This window comes from Cylas formicarius, unplaced genomic scaffold (genome assembly GCF_029955315.1).
Source record: "Cylas formicarius isolate icCylForm1 unplaced genomic scaffold, icCylForm1.1 PGA_scaffold_2__14_contigs__length_35257938, whole genome shotgun sequence".
Classification (NCBI taxonomy): Eukaryota; Metazoa; Arthropoda; class Insecta; order Coleoptera; family Brentidae; genus Cylas; species Cylas formicarius.
Genome location: NW_026844319.1, coordinates 15,306,378 through 15,331,169, shown reverse-complemented (window position 1 = coordinate 15,331,169; position 24,792 = coordinate 15,306,378). Strand labels below are relative to the sequence as shown.

The window sequence follows — 24,792 nt, the reverse complement described above, 5'->3', positions numbered from 1 at the left end:
TCCTCGTGTATAACGGCAACGGAGAAATAGTTATATTACCGACGGCGACCCAAATCTAATTAAACCCAGTACAGTAATGATCTGTCGATCTGTTTAAAATAGCATCCTTAGAAACCGGGACGAACTGTAATGATAAATCTGCCATTTTTACGCCTCGAAGTTGCTCTGCTTAGAATTCTCACGACGACCGAACGAGATTAGAAAATTACATGCCGACAAAACACTTGCACCTGATGTTATGCCGATAACCCCGAGGTATTATGGTCGTTCTATCGAAAGGAAAATTTCTGTTTGCCCGTAATAATAACCTTTGATTTCAAAATGCAACGTATATAAGCGAAAGGAAACGTTTCATTTCAATTGGCTGCAATCGCTGAGAAATACGAGCGAACCAAACGCAAGTGGCGAGGAATTCAGAGTATTTAATACGCCAACTCTTGTAGTTTGGCTAGCTGAAGTATCTTTGAAAAAGGTATAGAGCAGTAAAACCTCTCATGGTATAGACTCCACAGAAAAAATGCATGACTAAGTTAGTTGTTTGGAATCGATTTAATTGCAAAAGTCTTTTTATAGAGTGGAGGTAGGACCACCTGGCTTTAGGTCAATCAAGATTTAATGCAACGGTATACAATTTTGCAACAAACATAATCAAATAAGAGTTTAATACGTTAGTGGAAACTGCATCTCGATATCTCTTTCTTAACCTACAAACTCAGATAAAACACTAAAATCTTTTCGTTTTAATGCGTCGCAAAAAATCCAACAGAAACAGTTGCGTTTTCATGTTTTAGAAAATAAACACGAAACATATCAAGCAGCGCTACAGTTGCAAAACGCATTTTTTTACAAATAAGGTCACCAAAATGCACTATAAATAGCTGCAATCTTAATATGATGTGTGATTGTCACATAAACACCACCATTATAATTTTTGCTATTTTGTTTCCCAAACCAGACTTGGATTCTACAAATTTCGAATTTGTTTGTTATTATTTTATTATTATTATTTTAAATTAATTATAATCTTATATTTTACTAAAAGAACGAAAATTGGGATTTCCGACGTCATTTCGAGTTCCAATTTCTTTTACTGATATTATTAGGAAAAAGATATCAAAATTTACTTTTCACTAGCGTCTTAGATCCTCATTTGGCCATCTTTTGTTGCATTAAAGTGCAATGTTTGTAATAAAAGTCCCAATTTAATAAAGATTGTTTCCATTAAAAAAAAAACTTAATTTCTTTCATAAGTCAAAATGTGTGAGGAAAAATATGTTTGTCATTTTATAAAGAATAAAATTTCCGAAAACGTTTCAATTTATTATTTTCTGGTGCAATTATCTACGCATTTACGCTAGCAGCATTTTAAAAAATCGCCAAAAACAGTTTTTTTTATCTGCCATCTGCTATAGTTGCCTAAATCCCTGTACTAAATACAAAAAAAACACTTTATGATATAGGACCAATTAATAAAAAAAATAACTTTAAGAGCTAATGTCGCTTTATCTAATTATTCAAAGAAACTGCGACAAGCTGAAACCGTATCAGTTAAGCTCTGATGATAACAAACAGATCATCGGCGAAACGTCAGCAAGTTCAATAACCGCCTCATGAGGAAACCAGCAGATTTGTAAATAGCAGTATTCATCAAACTTCTATATTCTAGTCGTAGCCTTTACCTTTGAAAGGATTTCTTCTTCTTCTTAACGTGCCATGCAATTATTCTTATTCTATTTAGCGCCACAGCTTACAGTTCTTGGAAGTCCATTACTTCCGTCCGTAACCAGGACAGCTTTCGTCTACCTATTCCGCTTTTTCACCACTATAATTTTTCCTTGGAGGATAAGACGCTGGAGGTCGTAAGGTTCTCCGCGCACTATGGGCAACTTTTCTGGTCTTGATGGTCTCAGAAAGTTCAATATCCACTTCATATAACAAAGTGGGTTTAACCATCCTGCCCTACGACCAAGGTCCAAGTTTCTATCTATCAAAAACCTACGAAGTTTTACCAAATTCGTAATCGCCTATTCGATTCAACACTTTTTTTTTAATTTGGTCGGGGTCCCATGCTTTGTTGATCATGCATCAAAGACACTTAAATTATTCTACTTCTGCGATATATTCTCCATTTAAGTGTATTCGGATGTTCCGAATATTACTTCCACCAATGACCATAAACTTGGTTTTCCCTATGTTCATTTTCAGGTCCAGCTTTTGACTTGCATTATTAACCATATTCACGGATAGGACTGCCTAGGATTGACTCAGTTTGTATATGAAGAATTGAAACCTCGGAATTGTGATTTCAGTTCAGATTACGGATTAACCTTATATCCTTTATGTCAATTCCCAGATCATTAAGTTATAAGGTAACATTATCAAATGCCTTCTCACAATCAATAAAACATATGGACACATCTTTTCTGGCGACTCTGCACTATTGATTGAAGGATTCACTGAGATATTTTATTATGAATTTAATATGGTAGATCGGAGATGGCCGATCGGTGGGCCATTTACTTTACGCTGACGTATCCGGAAAAAGAAAACGCAACATGCAATAAATGTAAAATGCACAATGAAGCATTTGATTTATGGTGCCAACGTGCCACTTTTAAAACAGATACACACATACGTACTATTTCATGTCAATTTAAATTATTATATCCTACAGAATAAAAACAGTATTGATGCCATATTAATTTATGGCTATAAATTAGCAATATCTATAACTGTAACTCTTGAGCAGAGCCAAGCGCGACGCAAGGAAATTGCAATAATTGGTTATAAATTACGTTATTAAAGATGGAGAGATCCTCCATACATTGAACCGGAAATCGTATAACAAAGTTATATCGTTTGAGAGTCCGTTGTCAGGCCGGCATTTCTATGGAGGTAGTTTAGAAAAATAAGAAGCCACGGCAAATTTAGATATATGACCCAATAAAACCTCGTATAATATTGGAGCACCGCAAAACATCATAAAATTCAATTACTAGTCGAAGCTTTTGACATATGGCGCTTTTTTATAACACCAAATATAAGGTTTGCTCCCACGAGCACAGAGCTGAAAAGTTTTACCACCGGCTTCTAACGCGCAAGTCCCTTAGATTGTTTCATACGTCGGTCAGTAATCAATCTTCTATGATCTTTTTTAGTGTATTTTTATGTATCTTAAACTTCCCTCACTGACTTGTAGTGTACTTTATCCCCCACTATTCCAAAATCTCGGTTGATATTTGACATACCATTAGAATTTCATTTGTGTCATAGTGTCACAGTAGGGGAAAATTACCTGTTTTGAATGAAATTTTTGCTTTATTAATTAAAATTTATTTGTAGCACTGGTATCATTTTGTCAAAAATTGTATATGTAACCTTATAAAATTTAACTTAGTAATTTGGTTGGATGTTAACTAAATAGTTCCAAATGGAATATGGTCCACTTCTAGGTCTGAATATGAGGCCCAGGGACCATATTTGGACGCATGTTAAATACCATTTTTGCTTGCAAGTGCAATGTCTAGCCTGATATTTGCGATAGGAGCAGTTAATAACCAACGACTGATCGAGTTCCGAGATCTACATTACAAAGGTACCTAAGGAAGCAAATCTTCCAAATCAGAAATCATTACCTCTTCACGAAGTAGGATTTTAAAGATCAATCCAGAATAATCCTAATACTACCAACAAAGAAAAGAGAAAGTTATTTGAAACAAGAAAAAGCAGAAGCACTCGATAAATAAAAGGCTGAAAAACAGTAAATGCAAGAGAGAATAGAATAAAGAGAAAAAGAATTTCTTCCAGCTGATGAAGACATTGCAGAAGTTCCAAATAGTGATGATGCGGTATGCATGTTCTCCGATGGCCACTTCAAGGACAGTACACAGGAAAATGTTCAATATGTAATGCGATTTTGTTTGATAAAACTATATTTTACACTGCTTGTTCTTTGTTTAGAAATATAGTTTCTATTTTGAATTTCGTAAATATCAGGTATATTTTTAGTGGCCATATTCCAAGCACCTTGCCCTAAATTGAAAAATTCGCAATTATTGAATTTTTTTTCGGTATGAAGTTCTTTATTATTTACTTTATTAGACAATGAGGTACATGCATGCAAATTTTGGATTTTTTCCGAGTTCTCGAAAAATATATGAAAGGGACTTTAATTTATTTATTATTAGGACTTTCTCCTCTATTGAAAACAATTATTTGAATAGGCCCATCTAACGATTATTCTAATTCATCTCATTTAGATGAAACGAAACCGAATTGTGAACAAAACCGATTATTTTTACGACCCAAATCGGTAAAATAGCACAATAAACCATACGTTTTAGGTTTAGCCAAGATTAACGTAACATCACGGTCAGAAAACTATACCATGGTATTAGTTACCGACCGAATGTCTGGGCGCCTTATTTGGTGTTGGTGGGTCTATGACGTCCGTCCAACGTCGTCGTAAAACACGTCTATCATAAGTATCACTAACGTATCAATTGAAGTTAAAATTTAACCAAAACCAAAATGGTAAGCATCAAATGCAACATCCAAATAGAAAGTCGGAAAACTGCTGGTTGGGTAGTAAAACGCAAAATGAAATAGTAACAATCCAAAATACAGGCAACACTGGCTTTCTGGAAAAAAAATCCCAAATAATATTCGTGAAACCCTAAGATTAAAAAACTCGCACTTTTTCGAAACAGCTTAGGTGTTGGGCACCTAAATTTAAGTATACCCTATTGCGACTTCAGCAATTTAGCAGAAGAATGGTTTTCCCTACAATCCACTAAAAATGTCGATAGGAATGGCTGTCGGGCCTCTGAATAATAATACGCGTTTTGCTTGATTGGAAACAAGGATTTCGAAGTCTAGACCCTCGATATATCGTCAGCGTGATCGTCATTAGAAGTCTACTAATCCAGGGCGATTAGGGGTTGATTAATAACTGTCGCGGGAGAAGTGTAACTGCTTTTCGTGTCTTAAAGTTTAATTTAAACGAATCTGGCCAGTGTTTTAAAAAACTTTTTTAAATTGAATATATATTTTAAAGTCTATTTCAGAAATGTGGAGAATTTTAAAACCTTGGTAAGGCAATGTACTACAGAGCGACCCAAAGAATATTTAACTCAATTTCATTAACAACTACTTCCCGAAATTACGTTCTGTATACGTAACAATACAATATTTTAAACATGTAAGTGTGTCCAAACAACTCTTTAGTGTTTAAGTTTCTTTGATATTTTGTGCAGATTCTGAGATAAGGGAGTATCCCACTATAAAGGGACCTCCGCTGTACATAATATTAGGTGCCCTTAGATTTTAGGCAACAAAAAATACCATTATCCAAAAGTAAATTATAAAAAATCATCCTATGAACTTCTTGACGTTTTAATTAACTGGTCGGCGGTCTGATCGATCAAGTAATTAAGATCCAATATTTTCTCATCACACAGTAGTTTAAAGTCTTGCCATAAATCCTTTCGCTTGTGCCAATATAAGTTCTATAGCATTTAATTCCCAATTAGATGGCGGTTTAAATAGCTCAGTTACTCTATGTTTTTCTGTTCCTTCTTTAACAATTTTTTTCCAAATTTAATTTTTTTGTATTTTGGCAAGATGAAGTTAAAGTGGACAGTTTTCTAATCATCCGTTGAATGTCATACTCAAAAAAAGCTTCATTTAAATTTTAGAAAATGAGAAAAACAATTAGGTAACTCGCATTTTGGCTTCAAAGGTGGTAAAGGCGCCGGAAAATCTTTATTCTCAATCACAGTTTTCCTCCAAAAGAGCAACGAAGGCAATAAAACTGTGTATACATGTTTTTTAAACTACCATAAACCAGACGACAGAAACAACCAACAGAAGACGTCAGGGTAGGGGCGCATTGCCACCTCATAGTCTCTTGAGTATGAAGGAGAGAATTTATTAGATAGGTTGCTGAATCCTTAGAAGACCTACAATTACTGATGAACAGGGTCAAAGAAGAAAGTATCAAAATGAATCTTACAATATATACTTTCAAATCCATGGTAGTCTCTAAAAGCACAGTCAATGAAGGTCAGCTGCTGGGAGGCAAAAGCTGTAGACGGCGTAGAAAAATAAAAATATCTAGGAACACACATAATTTCAGATCTAATCTAAAGATCTAATATTCAAAACACTACTTAGCGACAAAAATCTATGCCTTAAATTTTGAAAGCCACTAACGTATGAAGTGGAAATGTGGATTACCAAGACCAAGATCATCAAGAACTTTTTTTCGACAATGCGAACCTTAAAAATACCATGAGCAGGTAGACCTATTAATGAAGAAGAATAGGACAGAAAAGGAAAATGTTATTAACAATCAAACGAAGAAAAACATTATCTTGACCATATTCTGAAAAATAACAAATACAAACCAAGGACGAGTAGATGAAGCAGGAGGAGACGAAAATTTCTATTTTAAAACGAAAATAGCCAACCGTTCATCTAACTAAATTTTTGGTGTCTTCATCTAGTATGTGGTAGGTGGCCAAAAATAATTTTATTGCATTGCATTTTATAATGTTGAATTTATGACGCACTCTACATCTACATGGAATGCAATTGGTAATTAGAGATTAAAATCTACGAATATAATTAGGCCTGCAAACACATCATCTTTAATAGAACGGTATCATTTTATATTTAAATTCACCCTTATCATTGATCGAAAAATTAAGAGGTTCAAGGTTCTTGCTTTGCTGGCTTCATTTTACAATACATAGAAGTGCAGGGATATGATTTTAAGTGTCTCACTCGAAATGGAAGCTTCCCTGATAGTCGAATAAATGAGTATTATATTTATATTTTGTTTACATCGTCTTTTTGACATTGTGATATAAAGTGACTTTCGAAATTTAAAAATAGCAAGTAGGAAGGTTCTGCTTCGAATAAGACACTTAAAATACTATCCCTGTAAATGGTCGTGTAGAATAATAAGTTCATAGAGAAACAAATCACGAACGTGAGAGAACTAATGTTAAAGCGAGCCAAAATGGCGCATTTTGTATTATACATTACTCAGTGGAGTCAGAGAGGACATTAAAAATAGTTTACAAGTCACGACACGGAGCTTCCGTGTCCCGCCGGCGCCATTTCCGTCTAAACAGTGTATTTGCACCGCAACAATAGAACAATTTCTTTCTGAATGAACTGCTTACTCACTAACCAAAACCCATTACCAAATCTACTGGCCTTAACCTACAAATAAGATAATGAATAACTGAAACTTCATATTCAGGTTAAAGCTGAAAAAAAAAGTTTTGGATAATCGGTTTGAAAACTCATGAATGCACAAAAAATCCTTGCAGCAGAATTATATGGTTTATTTGACCTACTTATAATTAAAAGAAATAATATAAAATCGAATAATATGAAAAACGTAAAGATCTTACAATTAGTGGTTTAGCTGAGTTCTTGTTAATATAATTGTTGAAAATCGTGATGTCGCAAAACGTCCTCTAACGACGATACAAGCAATCGAAACCAATAACTCAAAGTTTGACAAAATACAATCATTCTAGAAACTTAAATTGGCCCTCCCGTACATCCAACGAGGATTTTGAGATTTGATCGGTTCATATCAAATAGGGTGTCGGTCGTAAGACATCCGATTACACTCTTCCAATGGAGTTTCCTCTATCCATTATTTGACCCTATTCCTTTCCGATTGGCTTAGTTTATAACTCAAAAGTAGTAAATACCTAACAAGTATCTACCCCACTGTATTTTACAAAAAAAAAAGTTAGTTTAAAGACAGCGGAGAGACGTCTGGGTCGCAAAATGCTACTTGCATAAAAGAGCTATTAAAATTGTATTAGATTAAATGAAAACTGGCCCACTGTCTCAAAACAGCAACTTTACATCTATAAAGGATAAATAAAGGATCCACAAAATGGGACATCCGGTACGTTGTGAACAATGTCCGAATTTTTAAAATTAAAAATCTTAACATTTAAAACAATAATTTCAAGTATTGTGGTGCTCGAAATGCGCCTTACGCGCATCACGACCAAAAAGTTATTGCTAAGGAACAGTCCAGCGGTGGTGAGTGCGGTCCTGGTCGAAGGAGCAATGCACCGAACCACCGCTTACCGAGACCAAAGCGTTTTTTTTTTGTAATTATGAAAACGTACCAGACCTCGACCCATACCGATGTAGCAACAAAGCTCTGGCTTCCACAACTTTTCTACCCACAGATAGCGACACATACGTAGACTAAGAGAAATGATATATATGTCGGAGATCGTAAGAAAAAATCGAAACAATATAATAAAAATAATAAAATAGAAATAGAAACCCGGAGTGGCGGGTTCTGATGGCGAGCGAGGCGACATAGGGTTAGACTTCTCGGACTTATTAAAAGATTGCACATAACACAGTGTTTAAAACAAACGAATAATCTAATCACTATTAAAGGGAATCCAAGGATCCGCGACCAGCTAGATCAACTACAAAATAGTCTATCAAAAGTAAACTATCGGAGCTACACAAAATCTGAGTTAACCAGTGCTTCTATAAAGCTAGACTATCTTCTCCGGTTTGCGTTCCGTTCACTTCGGAACAATGCCAAAGTGGGTTCCCATGGGTCCAGAAAATTACGAATGACAGAATTATAACTGTTTAGGTTAGACCGATAAATAATGCGAGTGAAAAATAAACATTCCAAACACCCAAAACGAAATATGGGAAAATATCGACCACTTAAAGCTAAGGGCGCCGACATATAGGTAGTTTAAAGTTGGCACAATCCAATGATTCGAATAATCAAATCATCAATATATGAACGATTAGTATGGAACTTGTTTGGAATGTTTGCGGTATGCGCATTTGAAGAACTAATAAATAAAGAGTGACGAATTAAATGAACATAATCGGGGTACGATTATACTGTGCCTGTAGCGCAACTCAGCATTTATTGTTCCAAATGAATTAGTGATATACCTACAAAGCCAAAAATTAACCCAGTTTTGAAACAAAATATGATATTGTGGAAAAATAAACCAAAACTCCGAAACAAAGGTATGTTGATAGTGAGTTTGTTGCACATTTCAGTCAAGCAGAGGATACTAATGTATCTTAAACTTCCCTCACCGACTTGCAGTGTGCTTTATCCCCCACTGTTCTAAAATCTGGGATGAAATTTGACATACCCTTTAGAATTTCTCTGATAGTTGAAATGTTTTACACAGTTAGTAAAAATTACCTGCTTTGACTGAAATTTTTGCTTATTAATTACAATTTATTTGCCAAAAACTGTATATGGAACCTTATAAAATTTTAACTTAGAAATTTTGTTAGATGTTAATGAATATGAGGCCCAGGGACCATACTTGGACGCATGTTAAATACCATTTTTGCTTGCAAGTGCAATGTCTAGCGTGATATTTGCGATAGGAGCAGTTAATAACCAACGACTGATCAAGTTCCGAGATCTACATTACACCTGAGGAAGCAAATCTTCCAAGTCAGAAATCATTACCTCTTCACGAAGAAGAATTTTAAAGATCCATCCGGAATAAACCTAATACTACCAACAAAGAAAACAGAAAAGTATCTGAAACAAAAAAAAAACAGAAGCGCTCGATAAATAAAACGCTGAAAAACAATAAATCCAAAAGGGAATTTGAAGAATTTCTTCCAGCTGATGAAGACATTGCAGAAGTTCCAAATAATGATGATGCGGTATGCATGTTCTCCGATGGCCACTTCAATTACGGTAGACAGGTACACGAGTTCAATATGTGATTTTGTTTGATAAAACTATATTTTACACTGCTTGTGTTTTGTTTAGAAATATAGTTTCTGTTTTAAATTTCGTAAGTTATCACGTATTTTTTTAGTGGCCCATATTCCAAGCACCTTGCCCTAAATTGAAAAATTCGCAATTGTAGAATTTTTTTGGTACGAAGTTTTTTATTACTTACTTTATTAGACAATGAAGTACATGCATGCAAATTTTGGATTTTTTCCGAGTTCTCGGAAAATATATAAAAGGGACTTTAATTTATTTATTATTAGGACTTTGAAAACAATTATTTGAATCTTGGCCCGTCTAACGAATATTCTAATTCATTTCCATCCGATTTTTTTACGTAGGTATTGCTGTACAAATGGATTTAGATGAAACAAAACCGAATGGTGAACAAAGCAAATTATTTTTACAACCCATATCGGTAAAATAGCACAATAAACCATACGTTTTAGGTTTAGCCAAGATTAACGTAACATTTGGACGCATGTTAAATACCATTTTTGCTTGCAAGTACAATGCCTAGCCTGACAGCATGATATTTGCGATAGGAGCTGTTCATAACCAACAACTGGGCATTAGAACGGCTGCTCGAAATCATCGAGTTCTGAGATCTACATTGTGAAGTACTCGTGGAGAAAGAACATCTTGCAAGTCAGAAATTATCATCTCTTTACCATAAAAAGTAAAATTTTAAAGTTCAATCCGGAATAATCCTAATACTGCCAACAAAGGAAAAAGTAAGGTATTTGGAACAAAAAAAAAACAGAACCACTCGATAAATAAAAAGCCGAAAAGGATCAATCCAATCCAGCTGATGAAGACAACGACATGGAAGACATTGCTGAGGTTCCAAATAATGATGCGGTATGCACGTTCTCCGATGGCCACTTCAAGAATGATACAAACGGAGAATGCGGGTTCAATATTTGATGTGCAGCAGAGTACATATGTTTGTGATTTTGATCGATAATTTTGTTTGATAAAGCTATATTTCACACTGCTTTTTTTTTTTTTTTTAGTTTTGTTTAGCGTTTCTTTTTGTAATTTTTAAAACGTACCAGACGTCCCACCAGATAGTGACACATACGTAGTCTAAGAGAAATATATAGTACACATATAGTTCATATGATTCGAAGGACCAAATCATCAATATACAAACGATTAGTTTGGAAATTGTTTGGAATAGTTGGGGTCTGCGCCATTGAAAAACTTATAAATAGAGAATGATGAGTTAAATGAACAAAATCTGTGAATGTATATTCCAAATGAACTAGTGAAACAGAAAACTGAAAATTACCCTAGTTTTTAAACAAAATATGATATTGTAGAAAAATGAACCAAAACTCCGAAACTAAGGTACATTGAAAGTGAGGTTATGCATGACTGGTTCTTATTCTTTTAAGATTTCTTTTCTTATAATTAGGATTTCACTTGCAATAATCAATAATTCATATGGAATTATGTACCGGGTGGGCAATTAAGAAAGACACTCGCCCCTATCTCCAACAGTAATTGCTGCAAATACTGGGGGTGAAAAACGACTAAAAAAATGCTGTTATTTTTAAGCTTCTACAATGGCCGCAACATGGCGTAATCGCGTTATTCAATTTTATGTTCCGTTTTCTGGGATATATCATTAATTATAATATTATAGATAGCTAAAATGGGCACTATTAAATTAAATGGTTTTTGCTCTATCTCTTAAGGAAAACCGGTAGAGGGGGATCGAACATTGTGGGAAATAAATGGCTGACCGCAAGGGCTCTTTTCAGGCTATACTTCCACGTTCCGCCAAATCACTGTGAATTAAACTCCATAGAATACTTACGGGCGCAAGTAAAAGGATTTGTACGAAGACAGTGGAATGTGAAAAATGTAGTAAGTGGGAAATGTGGAGAATGTGAGAAGCAGATAACATGCCAAAAAATGTTGTTAAATGTTCCAGGTTCCTCCTCCGCCTTTTGTTTCGCCCGATATACCCCCTGCGGAACCCCGGAAAATGGCACAAATGAGGATACTCTCCATCTTAGTTCACTCAAATAGCTTTGACAAATGGCCAACTTACTAATACAGAAATAACAGAGTTTAGCACAAAGAACCTCGTGATTCCTGGTGTCTGTAGTCTAGAACTAAAATACAGGCAAGGGAATCTATGAAATGCAAAGAGAAGAGCTAGAAATATGTTTGGACCCGAAATGAAGCATTATTTGTTAGGAAAAGTGAAGATGACTGTCCAATCAGAATAAGAGCACTTTATTGAACCACTTTGAATAACCCAATAATTTAATCTTATACAATTTTTGGGTGTGCTCATCGTGTTGGCTTCTTCACTTAACTCAGCTTAACTGAAACTGGCTCGCATTCTACTCTGTTCCTGCTTATATACTCTTTGAGGAGGCCGAAGCTAAAGGACGGACACAAACATTGTCTAATGGGATGACTAATTCCCATATTGGTGAAAGACCTGAGTCGCGGTTAATATTGTTTGGTCCCTGATAGATTTCTATAGATTCTCAGACTTTTCGTTGGGAGAAGAATTTTAGTTTTACCGAATAAAATTTGATGTCCGGTTTCGTGATTGTGTTCGGCAATTGCTGATGAGTTTATTTGTCGTAGTCTTAAGGCTCTTTCATTTTCTTTGAGCCTAGTTGATATTTTTCGTCCGGTCTCTCTAATGTATTTTTTGCGCCATCTGGTTTTGACGTTATATAACAGTTATAACAGCGTTTTTAAATAATAATAATAATTAAAATTTATCTATTCTCATATTATAATATAAATAGGTTTTTAAGACTGGAATATATAATTCTTTGGACAAGAGCACGAGATTGTCAAATCCGTGCTAAAAATTAATTGCGAACCGCTAGTAGTGTTAGTAGACTAAATAATACGTCCGCCAAAACAGTTTTTCACATTCAAACTTACTGAACTCGTGGTTGCACCATGTGGCAATCAGATTCCATGGCAAACCTTATTGCCGCCATCCTATCATTAGCATTACTTAATCTCGACTTTAAGGAAGAAAGAGTTTAGTTTAGAAGCGATAGTTGAATTGTGGGGTATTCTTTTGGATGTATTATTTCATTATATACGCATTAATGAAAATCCTCCGTCCTTTATTTTATTTTCCTACACGACGAAAGATCCGGTGGCACAACAAGCATTGCGCGCTGTGAGTCAACAATAGAGTAAAGTTCAGTATCCCATTGATTTAAAAGGTTATGGGAAAATGGTAAATACAAAAGATGGAAACGTTGTTAGAATGTACAATTTAAAATTATTTAAATGATTTGAATGCATTTTAAAATTCTTCAACTTTTTTTTATGCCATTAAACCTAATAGTTTCTCCAATATTTTAATTCTTCTAACTTGCAAGAAAATTACCATAGCGCCATTATTTTTAAAGGCAGATCACTCGGGTTTGAAATTAGCTTTATTTGAAGATAACGTAAAAGATAATGCAACGGACATATATTTTTTTCAAAGATCTTACAAAAACCTACAACTTTTGTTATGTATGTCATATACCTATTCTTAATACTTTGCGAATTATTTAAACTTTTCCAAATATTTACCCTTTTTTCTGTCTAAGACTATTGCTATCACAATTGTTGGATATGACAAAATGACACCGTCAGATTTTTATCTGAGTTTATCTGAATAGATAAATTCTAAAAATTTACTGTGGTGTCAGTAATTTAAAAAAAAAAACTAAATACGGATTTTGCTAAAACTGAATTAATGAGGCGGAAAAAAAACTTTGTTGGCAGTAAGATTTTACTAACCTAAGTACCCTAATAGACCAACTAGGTCATCCCTTCGGTGTTTAGTGGAACGATTTGATGCTAGTGGTAGTATTGAATATGAAAAAAAAAGTAAACGAAACAACAGAGGCCGATCCAAATGTTTTGTCTAAAATAATGTTTTCCGATGATGCTACTTTTCGCAGTAATGGTGCAGTTAATCGTCATCGCATGCATTATTGTTCAACAGTTAATCCATTTTGGATACGAGAAGTGCAAAACCAAAACAATTGTTCACTTAATGTATGGTGTGAGCTATTGGACCATATTTTTTCGCGAACCACTTAACCAGCTTAGATATTTAAACTGTTTGCAGAATGATTTACCTCAACTTTTCAGGAAGTTGATAACACTGAGATCCAACAAACATTACCCACAGAAATGGTTCGGTAGAAGGGGATTCATTGGATGGCCCCCTCGATCGTGTGACTTAAAACCACTAGATTTCATGGCGTGGGGATATGTTAAAGATCATGTTTATGTGAATCCCCCTACAAAACCAGAAGATACAAGTAGAATGGCACATTTTGGAACATTTATTTTGCTATAATAGTAATTAAAAATAAAAAAAAACAACTGCAAACAACTTATTACCAAGAAGAAAACAGTTCAGATAATTGGTTAACGAAAAAAATGTAACACCTTGCTTCGAAAAACGATACCAAAAGTAACAGCAAAATTTGAACCCACAGAACTACCCAGACTGGAAGCAGTGCGAGCTTTTAGAGTCTCTACAGAACACACAATCCTTACCCGCGAACTTCTATTTAACGGATAACCTCCGCCTAAGTATCATATACGTGAAGTAAATTTGAAATCAAAATGAATCTCCAATGTATGGTTTGCAAAGACAACATAAAATAAAACCGATTTTTGAAGACAACTTAAAAAAGAAACAAAATATAGAAAATATTATGAGTAGACGAGGGACAGCTAAGGACCCTAATGACCGATGCTGTAGATTGGGGGTATTTTAGTGCTTAAACCTGGAGTGCACAATTCATCAGGGACTCCCACACTCCCCTGCGCTTACCACGCAGTGCGTCCATAAAGGAATTCACTTCCATGTCCCTCAAAAAAAAAAAGTGAATTTGTAATATTTAATATTATTTTGCTTTTCTTGTGAATTTAGTACTTTAATTTTGAATTGCTAATAAATGTCTATTGTTCTTCCTCCTGTTCATTTTTTAATCTTAACAAAGGCCTGTTGGCTAGTAGTTTTGTCATGACCAACTAATATTATAGCAACAATCTTAGAAGAAATAGGTATATGATATACTCAATAAAAGGTGAAGGTTTTTATAAGATCTGTCAGAAGAGATAATAATATACATTTTGTGCCATTTAAGAAAATCAAGCATCTGGAGCAGCTAATTGAAATTCATGCATAAATCTTTTACTCGCATCTTGACATTGAAAAGTAATGACGCTATTGTAAGTTTTTTGCAAGTGTGAAAACTAGAATTTACTGAGAAAAATTAAAGTACTGGAAAAACAATTAGGTTTAGATATGTAACAGCATTAATAAAAAGTTGAAAAACTTGAAAACTTCCATTAAAAAGAAAATTATGTTTTAACCGTCACGCCTTTTGTGCCACCAAGTGAGTTTAAAATCATTTTAAATTGTACATCTTAAAAAACTTTAAAACTATTGTATTTTCTCGTAACTTTTGTGACCAATGAGATAATGAACTTTACTCTATTGTTGACTCGCCCTGTATATCAAAATTTTGGAATGTTTTTGCCATTAGTCGCTCGACCGTCACATTCATTCGTTAAAACATATGATGTGATTTCAATAACACACGCACTTCGCTTGGTCAACTACAATGATCTACGCGAAAGTATTTCACGAATCGAATTACTTTTGACTCGGATGATCACAACGCTAGCCGGGTGGCAAAATGCTTTTCTCATCGTCGACGTTAACATGGCTACAAAAGTTCGTTTACTCCATGTGTACTAGCAAGTTTATGCAGTCGCAGCACACAAAAGGCTTGCGCGGACACACGGGAAGTCGTTTGTTTACTTCCCCGAATACATATTCGATAAAAGTGTCCCGTATCAGTTGTTTCTGCGTCGCTTATTTTCACCGTTATTCGACGTCGTTTCAGTTAAATATCGAAACGACATCAAACAGATGCCGAAAATCTATCGAATCAGTGGAGCGGCGGCATCTGAAAATCGGAAACACCGATGACATTTGATTTATTTTGTTTGGCACCCGACCAGTCCGCTCAGTCGAAAACTGCAAACTGGAAACACAAGGAACGTATCGATTTTCACGAAAAAAGAAGCCTTGTAGAAATACACTAACAGTAATAATAATGTTACTGAACGGACAATACTGAAGGCCTACACTGTTTCTCCATACAAATTTTTGGCGTACTTTGAGGAGACTTCAAGTAATCCTACTTTAACGTCTGAAAATAATTTAGGCCAACCTAATAGGTAATGTTGCTTTTACTCCTTTTGGAGGTCTTGGTGGTATTGATCCTGGGTTTGTGCCTACAAATTATACTAATAAACAATTTGGTCCTAATTAATTCCATTTTGCTAAAGTTCACCGGCACGAAGTTGATAAAACTATGATTAGTATTAAAATTAACGCCCATGGCTCAATGTTGATATGAAAACGATTATTTTAACCGTATTTAGTCTATCATATCACTTTCCTTATTAACAAGTGCAGCTAAACAACTTCGTCTGTTCCTATGTGATAACAAAATCCTCCCAGACACTAAATCGGGTTTTCGATTTCTTCGCAGCACTATTTCTGCCTATTTCCTATTCTTAGTTAAACAGAAATACTTCGGGATAAAAGGTACTCTTTTTTTAATTTCCTGTCTCAGAGATACCAAAGAGTAGTTATAGGAAATTCTTATCAGATGCTATTCTGTTCTCTACTATTTTTAAATTTTGTAAATCTCATTAATACGCTGGTGATACTCAATTATATTTATCTTTGGTTGCCAGTGAAGCTTTAAATGCCGCTAACAAAATAAATTTGGATCTAAAATAATTTCGGAGGTGTCTGCGGCTTATAACCTTTTATTGAATAATAGCTAAACGCAGATGTTATTGTTTGGAAATAAAAGGGAAGAAATTGTTTGCATCCTTTAAGATGAGATTATCTCTCCTTCTTCGGACAGGTGTAAAAATTTAGGATTATGGCTTGACGGTGACTTGCGGTTTTTTAAACATGTTGTTTCCGTCTTACAGAAATCCTTCTATAAATTGAGGACACTGTATATTCATAAACATCTTCTCAGTAAAGAAGTCAAACTTAAACTCTGTGATATGTTAGTTTTATCCCATATCGCTTATTGCAGTATCGTCTATTGACCAGCTAAACTAAATCGAGATAAGGGGAGACTTCAACGACTTCAGAATGCTTGTATACCATGTCTCATATATGACCATATCTCCCAGTGTCTCTCTGATTCGGGTTGGCTTAAGATGGAGGACAGTTATAAAGTTCAGTACTTATTTGATAAACTTTGCAGAGGAAATATTGCGTTCGTAGACACACTCGGTAAATTTCCAGAGATCTTTTAGCTATAGGGCAGCTAAAATATTTAATGAAATTCCTTATGCTCCCTACAATAATGTCTTTCAAAAAAGGATTAATATTGTTTGTTAGGTTCGGCAGTGGCTAGCGAAAGTGTATGAGTTTATGATGTGCGTCTATTTCTTGTACTTACGGTCTATATACGGTGTTGATGCTGTTGTCTTGGTTCTTGTGGTTACATGGTAGATCGCAATTTGCGAATGTCATCACTCTTGTATTATAACTTATATTGTAAGTGATTGTAAAAGACAGTTTATTATTGTTACATTACAGGGACCATTAAATAAGGTGGATGACTTCAAGGTTATACGGTACAGTTCAAACAAATTGCAATGAAATAATATAATAATATAATTATAGAGACGGGCAGATAATCAAGATATTAATTATTCTGAGATCAATATAGAAGTAAAATTAATATGAAAATATATAAATTGTAATATATAAGAAATCTACTATTTACAAAACACTTCCATTGGTAAATTTTAATCACCATGTTCCGAGTAGTCGATGAACTCTAGTCGTTAAAGTGCAGAGAAATAATAAGGGGTCCTATAGTGCTTCCTAGCATGTCTTCAGCTTCGCACATCCGTTCTTCTCTTTCAATAACATGATCGAAGCACTCGCTACAATTTTTATAATCCACTGTCTTAACTTCAACTTTCAACGTCCCTCATTTTGTAAGTGGTGTTATACCTTGCTACAAACCCTTTTGCTTCAGCCCATATAATTTTATAGAGTTTAATTCACAGTGATATGGCGACCAAGAGGTTTATTCAAAGTTACAATCTCCCGTAGCTCCTTCTTCAGCATATCTTTCTGAAATTGCCTTTTATTTAAAATAAGTCTATGATGATGAACACGACTTGAACATTTTTTCGAATTTTCTTATATGGTATCCACGACTACAACAGACTCAGGAGAAATAAAAACCAGCATTTGCTGGAAGTAGCCTTCAAAACATCAGCATTTGTGTCTTCATGATAGTCTCGGGTCCGGTTTTATTTAAATGCTAGTAAGATTAGAAAATTAGTAATTATTAATCTCCTACCTTTACCCGAGGACGCTTTTGTTCCAGTGGACCATTATCCTTCGATGAAGCGCTTTTTAAATCTTTATCCTGCCATGTATATCCTTTTGACTAGATGATAGATATTTCTGTTTTCTCGTCGAAACTGTCAACTGTTCTCAAATATCGTCACTGATAATTCTTCGTTCTCTATTAAAAGCGATTTTCTGGCTTTTCGTAACGAAAATTCATTTCACTATACTATAGCTTCATTTCTTCCTGTACTTCTCTTTGGTGACCTGATGGGCCGCGTTCGTCTTCTTGCATAAGTCAGTATATGTTAACTGTCCAATAGTTCAACTAATTTTGCAATTCCGAAAAGCATTTTTACTAATCCATTTCTCATCAACAAATTCAGAAATGCTAGTAATTTTCAAGAACGAGATTTAACTACCGCAAAGTAGATAGAATTCAAATTCTAAACATCCACCTCCCTACCTGCCACTCACAGGGCTCTTGTCAATCATCATTGGACCATATCGAATAGTTAGTAGAAAAAATAGTAATTCCTATAGAGTTATGTTTAACATTTTTATATTTTTTAAAACATTTTCGCAACTATTCTGCGTAGAATTCATAATTCTTTTTGTTAGTTTGTGTAATTTTAATCCCTTGCCTGCTGGGGTAGCATTTTTAAAATAAATAAATAATATTTGACATCGCTCGAATTGAATAATGCCTGTGTCGAATTTACGAGTTTATAGGACAGAGGTAATTGCAGCAGTAATACATGTGCCCATGTAATTATGTATTGTGTGGCCACTGAACCGGTTTACTGGTAGGCATATCCAAAATACCGTTACGGGACCTGTTTGTGCAATTTTCTGCCAATTTTGAATTTTTTGTCGATCGAAAATGGCATACACTGCCGAATGAAAAATTTTACGAGATGTTTGATATACTTATACCGGATGGCCCGTTTATCAAAAAACAAAAACAAAATCTAATTCATGCATTCCTCAATTCCTAGGAACTTTTCCTTTTCTTCATTCTCTTATTCGTAAGACATAGTCTTCTTTCTAACTGTTTTCTTATTCAGAGGTTCCACTTTAACAGTCCAGCTGCCATGCAATCTTTAAGGAGCTCTGTCACGAGGTCTTTTTGTGTTGGGATTATTGTGTTTTGCCCATTTTGCCAATCAGTTCTCGTTCATTTTTTCTACATGTTCCCTAGAGAATCGTCGCCTTCATTTTCCGAACAGTACCACATCCTGTACTTAGAGATTTTCCCAAACGGCCTCACTTCTTGCCTGATCTCTCAGTGTTACTCCTTTAATAGCTCTTAACATGTTACAGTATATGCACTGGTCTCAACGCTGTTTTATAGATTAGGATCTTGCTATCGGTGGGGGTGGTCTAAATTATGTGTCCTAGCTATCCCGCAATTTGGGATGCTTTGTTCGTTTGTGTACGAATTTCTCTGACTAAGTCCTTGTTGATATTTCCCAAATAGGATCATTTCGAATTTTGCTATATCGGTTGATGATACACTGCAACTTTACATATTATTGGCTCTCTTGCTATTATTATAGACCGTGTTTTTTGTTTTTTCTACGGGTATCTGCATATTGAATCTTGCTGCTGTAATAAGTAACTTGTATAGTATTATTTGCAATGCGTTCTCATTTTCAGCAATCAAGATTGAATCGTCGGCGCAACATAATATTTTTAATTTTTTGTCTTCCATTCAGTATCCTCCTTTGGACTCTTTCACAATTTGTACGATTTTATCCATAATCAGATTGAATAGGGTAGAACTCCTTGTTGTGTTTTAATCTCAGTTTTATGATTTTTTTTTAAGTTGTGCTATTGGATGTACATATTCTTCTGGCAAGGCATTGTGTCGCAGTTTTGCAACTTTTTGAATTGTATGTTAAAAGTTACTTTTGCAGATCTGCGCCTGGCATGAACGGATTGATTTGAATTGCTTGTATCGATACGTTACGATATCACTAGAAATAATATTTATTTTCTAAAAAAAAAAATTAAAACTAAGCATATCATTTTTATTACAACAAAAGATAACCACATAAGAGTCTAAACCCCAGTGAAAATAACATTTCAATATCTCTTAACTAACGTATAGCATCATCAGCGAAATAAATAAAAACAATATAATGTTGCCATCTTTGTGAATATTTTCAAGATACCTACGATTATTAATATTCGTTCTTTTAGCCAAACATTCCAATAATTTAACTCCTAATTGGTCCCCCTCTTAATTGGTCACATGATACATACTTTATTATCCCTATATATCAGTATTGCGTATTACTTATTACAGGTTAGAACTACCATATTCTACCAAATTGAAACTTAAAAAGAATCGAGCATCAATAAGAATTCGACTGGTACACCTTTAACGTTGTTTGAGTTATTACTGTTTGCAGCCTTTAATGAAATATTATTCCATAAATAACTTCGGACTTTAACCATGTTTAACGGCAAAATGAGTTATTATAGACAAGCTTTCGGCAAAAAACTTGTATACAAGTGCTCCTGTGCACGCAAAACAAAGCGATGAAGTTTTGCTTAATACGTTTACTGCTGGACAAGAGATTGGAATAATTATATTTGTAAAGTAAATTTAAAAACACATATCTTCTATAAGAATGAATGAATTTGATGCGGTTCGCAGAAAGTTTATTGGTATTTCCTGATTCCAATTTCTCAACGAAAGTTTACCAACCAAAAAAACATCCTTTACCGAAAATTTTTCATTTCTAAAAATTTTTTGTATCATTGGGTTCATTGCAAAATAAAAATCTTCCGGATTTTGATTTGCCCTTCTTTCTGAATGGCAATTAAAAAAAATTAAAACGGACGTTCTTCCTCTTCCCAGGTCGCAGGAAGACGAAGCGTCGGAAAAAGTTACTGTTTTAAAAGTCACTTTCTTTTTTAAATCTCACAAAAGGACAGAAAAAGAAAGGAAGAAAATAAATAACAAATCGCCGAATTTCGATTTTTTCAAAATGGCTTCAGACTCAAAATGCAAACATTGTCCATAAACTTGGAGTAGTTAAAAGGTCTTTAATCGTGCTATAAGTAACGGGATTCCGATCGCTTATCTTGTCACAGCGCAGTTATCTGACATAAGCGCAAAAAAATATTTTTTTTATAAAACAATATAACTGGTATCAAATAAGGGTCCAACAACCCAGTGAAAACCGTAAGAAACGTAAAAGAATGTAAATCTCAAAAAAAGCGTTCAATTTTCCACTGTACGAATTGTAATTATTGCCTAATTATACGGAATTTACCACATAAAACGCAAACTTATTATTTAGAATAAAATAAAATGTCATTATTTATCTTTATTACTTTACATTACCTCGCAGCTGAAATTTTAGTAATTATAGAACTATTTAAGTCGCATATTGAATTAACGCGGCGATTTCTTGTAGGCACTGGATTACGATGAGTGTAAATGAGACATTCTTAATGCAATAAATATTTAACAAATTTAAATTAATCATAACGGTAGGCAATCGGGAGACTTTGACAAGCATCAAAAAACGACATGATGGATCTGTACCGTTTAATCCATACAGCTGCTAGAGATATGCGTATACCTATAATAGAGGAACTTATGAAAAAAAAATCCGAAGGTTCATTCGACGTGCGCATGCTCGAGATATAAAATGTCGTTTCTAACCAACGACCTTGACAGATTGACCGTGACAGATCGTCAATAGGTTTGGATGCGGCATTTTTGAGACAGTATTTTGTCAAAATATGCCTAGATCTCATTAAATGTTCTGGGAAAACGAGTTGCGTAGAAATCGCAGTAGAGACATGCGCGGAAAATAATTTCTTTTTTTCACGAAAATTTCAATGCTGCCTGTGGCAACATTTTTACCATATAGGGCTTCTATATTATCGGATAGCTATATGATTTGGACAGATAAAATGCATTTTTTTTTGTCATAGCAATCTTGGTAATTAGAAACGCATTATTTTTGTAAAAAAAATGTTCTATTATTTTTTTAAATGGTTTACCACATTTTACCACTGAAATACATCAATAGTTAATAAAATTAGTTGTTCTCCAACAATTGATTAGTGACCGGGTCAAACGTAATTTTTAATAGAAAAATAAGTGATAATACTAAATATTCGAAAACAGCTAATCTTTTAAAATACGTTAAGCCTTTTTGGAGGAATAGACATATTTTTTAATGTTCGAACACACCCCTTGCAGAGATAGAGCAAAGAGCATTAAAGAAAAAGATTTGAATTTATCTCAGCTTTAATATAGTTCGCACTTTAGTTAGCATTAGAAATTTTAATAGAACCTAGTTTTAAAATTCAAGATAATAATTACGCGCTGGCAATTTCGGAAACTTGACAACAATTTCCAGCATTTTCTCTATGCCGTTTCCTTAATAATTTTTATAGGACGGTCCGTTTCGGTTTATTAATTGCTTTGAGTTGTTTTCTAAGTTGTCAAAAATTAACCCTTTGAGTGTGAAGTTTCTTACGAATATCATTCCCCAGAGAAGCGACATTTTTTTCCTTTTACCACAAAATTACGACAACAAAATGACAGTTAAAAATAAATTAATTAACATATAAACCATTAAAAATTTTCAAGTGGTAATGCTAACTTCCTACACATTAATTTAGTCCTGTCGTTAATGTAAATGCCGATTTTTTTTTTAAACGATATGCAAAAATTATTAAATTTTTAAAGAATCAGTGGCGTCCCTGAATTTAACCTATAAATAAATAAATATCAATTAGATCACCATCTAGGATGTAACTGAAATGAATATCTTTATAGCAAAGTTTTGTCAAAATCAACTAAAATGTTTTTCAATAATAACAAAACAGTTTTATTTTCTATATTTATAAACATTGACAGTCTCTATCTCGAAAACGAAGCAAATTCGGACATATGTTTATATGAAAAAAACTTGGTATTTTGTTTTGGTATATAAAAACTGGCTAAAGAACATTTGTGATTGGACTGGCCTGAATGCCCACACCCTGTTCCAGGTTGCTAAGGACCGAGCGGGATTTGCTGAGATTGTATCCAACCTTCACTAGTGGAGATGGTACCTTGAGAAGAAGAAGATATAAAAACTCGGTGGAATTCGTATTCTGTAATCAATTTTTACAGTACAAAATTTTGATTTTTTGTAATGCGGTTTATTAGACACATTTTAACTAAAAGCCGCATTTAGTTAATTCAACTTTTTAGAAGACATTTCCATTCAAATCGACCTTATCAACGTTTGGTCATTTAGTTCCAACACGTGTGCGTCTTGTTCAAAATTTGCCGAGTTCAAAGTTCTTCTTCTTTTTCTGGTCGGCCGAAAAGCTCGACCGAAAAACGAGATAATTATACAACAAATGCGAGTGCTTCGAGGAAGAGCGGGTTTTTATTTTTAGCCCCAAGGTAACGACGAATATTTTCCAATTTTAATCGGCGATCCAACTTCGGAAACGAATCATCGAGTCGATTTAAAAATAACGCCGCTCTAACAAAACTTAATTTGTTTATAAATAAACGTTTACCTCGCTTGGTCTAAAACTATTCCAACTCGCACACACCACCACCTTTATTCGATGAACACATGCTGCTATCGCTTTTCATTATTGTTCTTAGACGAATCCTTTATCCGTTATAGCAACATCCTTTTTAAGGTTATGGACGAGTCGCGCTTTCAGCGTATTTTCGTGACTGCAGGCGTAAAAGCTCCACCATCAACCGCCGTGTGAAGCAGACTCCTGAGTTTAGAGCCGTTTTCGATTCGGCCGGTTTTGAATTCTTCTATTCAAACAGGTTCATGTGCTTTAAAATTTCGTCTGCGGAATGCATCGCGACATCTGCCGGGAAATAGCCTAAACTTCCGTCATTTGCGGTAGGATTCTCTTATGGAATCAGGCCCGTTTCACGGATTTCTACGCTAGGGGTCGCCATCAACCTCTATTTACACTGGGACAAGAAGAAGGTTGCTTTAATTTGTTAATTATTAGCACTTATTTAAAGTAGAAAGATAGTAAGATTCAGTTGCTATACATATTATAAGAGTGCCTTACCCAATTGCGCGGGATGAAAAACCGAATTGCTGTGCGGCTTTGTATTTAAAAAAAAAGCAGTTTAGCGGCTTATTGTCTAAAAAAAGCCAATTGTTTTTCTATCATGCTTTTGTGGACCACTATGGAACTTTCTCAAAATAACCGACACACCTTTTTTTTTTCTAGAAATATTTTTGTTGTTGCATTTTTACACCTATTATTTCAGCACTTATCAATTCGTGATTTTTGTAAAAAAAAAATAATGATATAAAAAGGCACCAGGATAACCAGATCGAAAACATTATCTATGAAAATCGGAAGTCTATGAAACAGTCATTGGCAAAAAGGAAAATTACCATGATAAAGGATGAACATGGATAAGAAAAAAGGGATAGAAATAAGATCGCTATAGTAATGAGATAGTATAGAAAATAACAAACATTAACTCTTAAATAATGCCTGATATATTCGAAGAGGGAATAGAAAAAACAATAAGCGAAATGAAGAAAAACCTAGGGGAAGATGGCATTCTAAATGATAT

General features: G+C 34.3%; 1 protein-coding gene across 1 annotated transcript in view; it reads right to left on the bottom strand.

The window, feature by feature from the left end:
- LOC132697830 (carboxyl-terminal PDZ ligand of neuronal nitric oxide synthase protein) overlaps positions 1-23,926 on the bottom strand; it is a 145,844-nt gene extending 121,918 nt beyond the window's left edge. Inside the window, exon 1 of the mRNA XM_060663506.1 lies at positions 23,748-23,926. The gene's annotated coding sequence lies outside the window, so the exon portion shown is untranslated. The remainder of the gene's footprint in view (positions 1-23,747) is intronic.
- Positions 23,927-24,792: the final 866 nt, after the last annotated feature.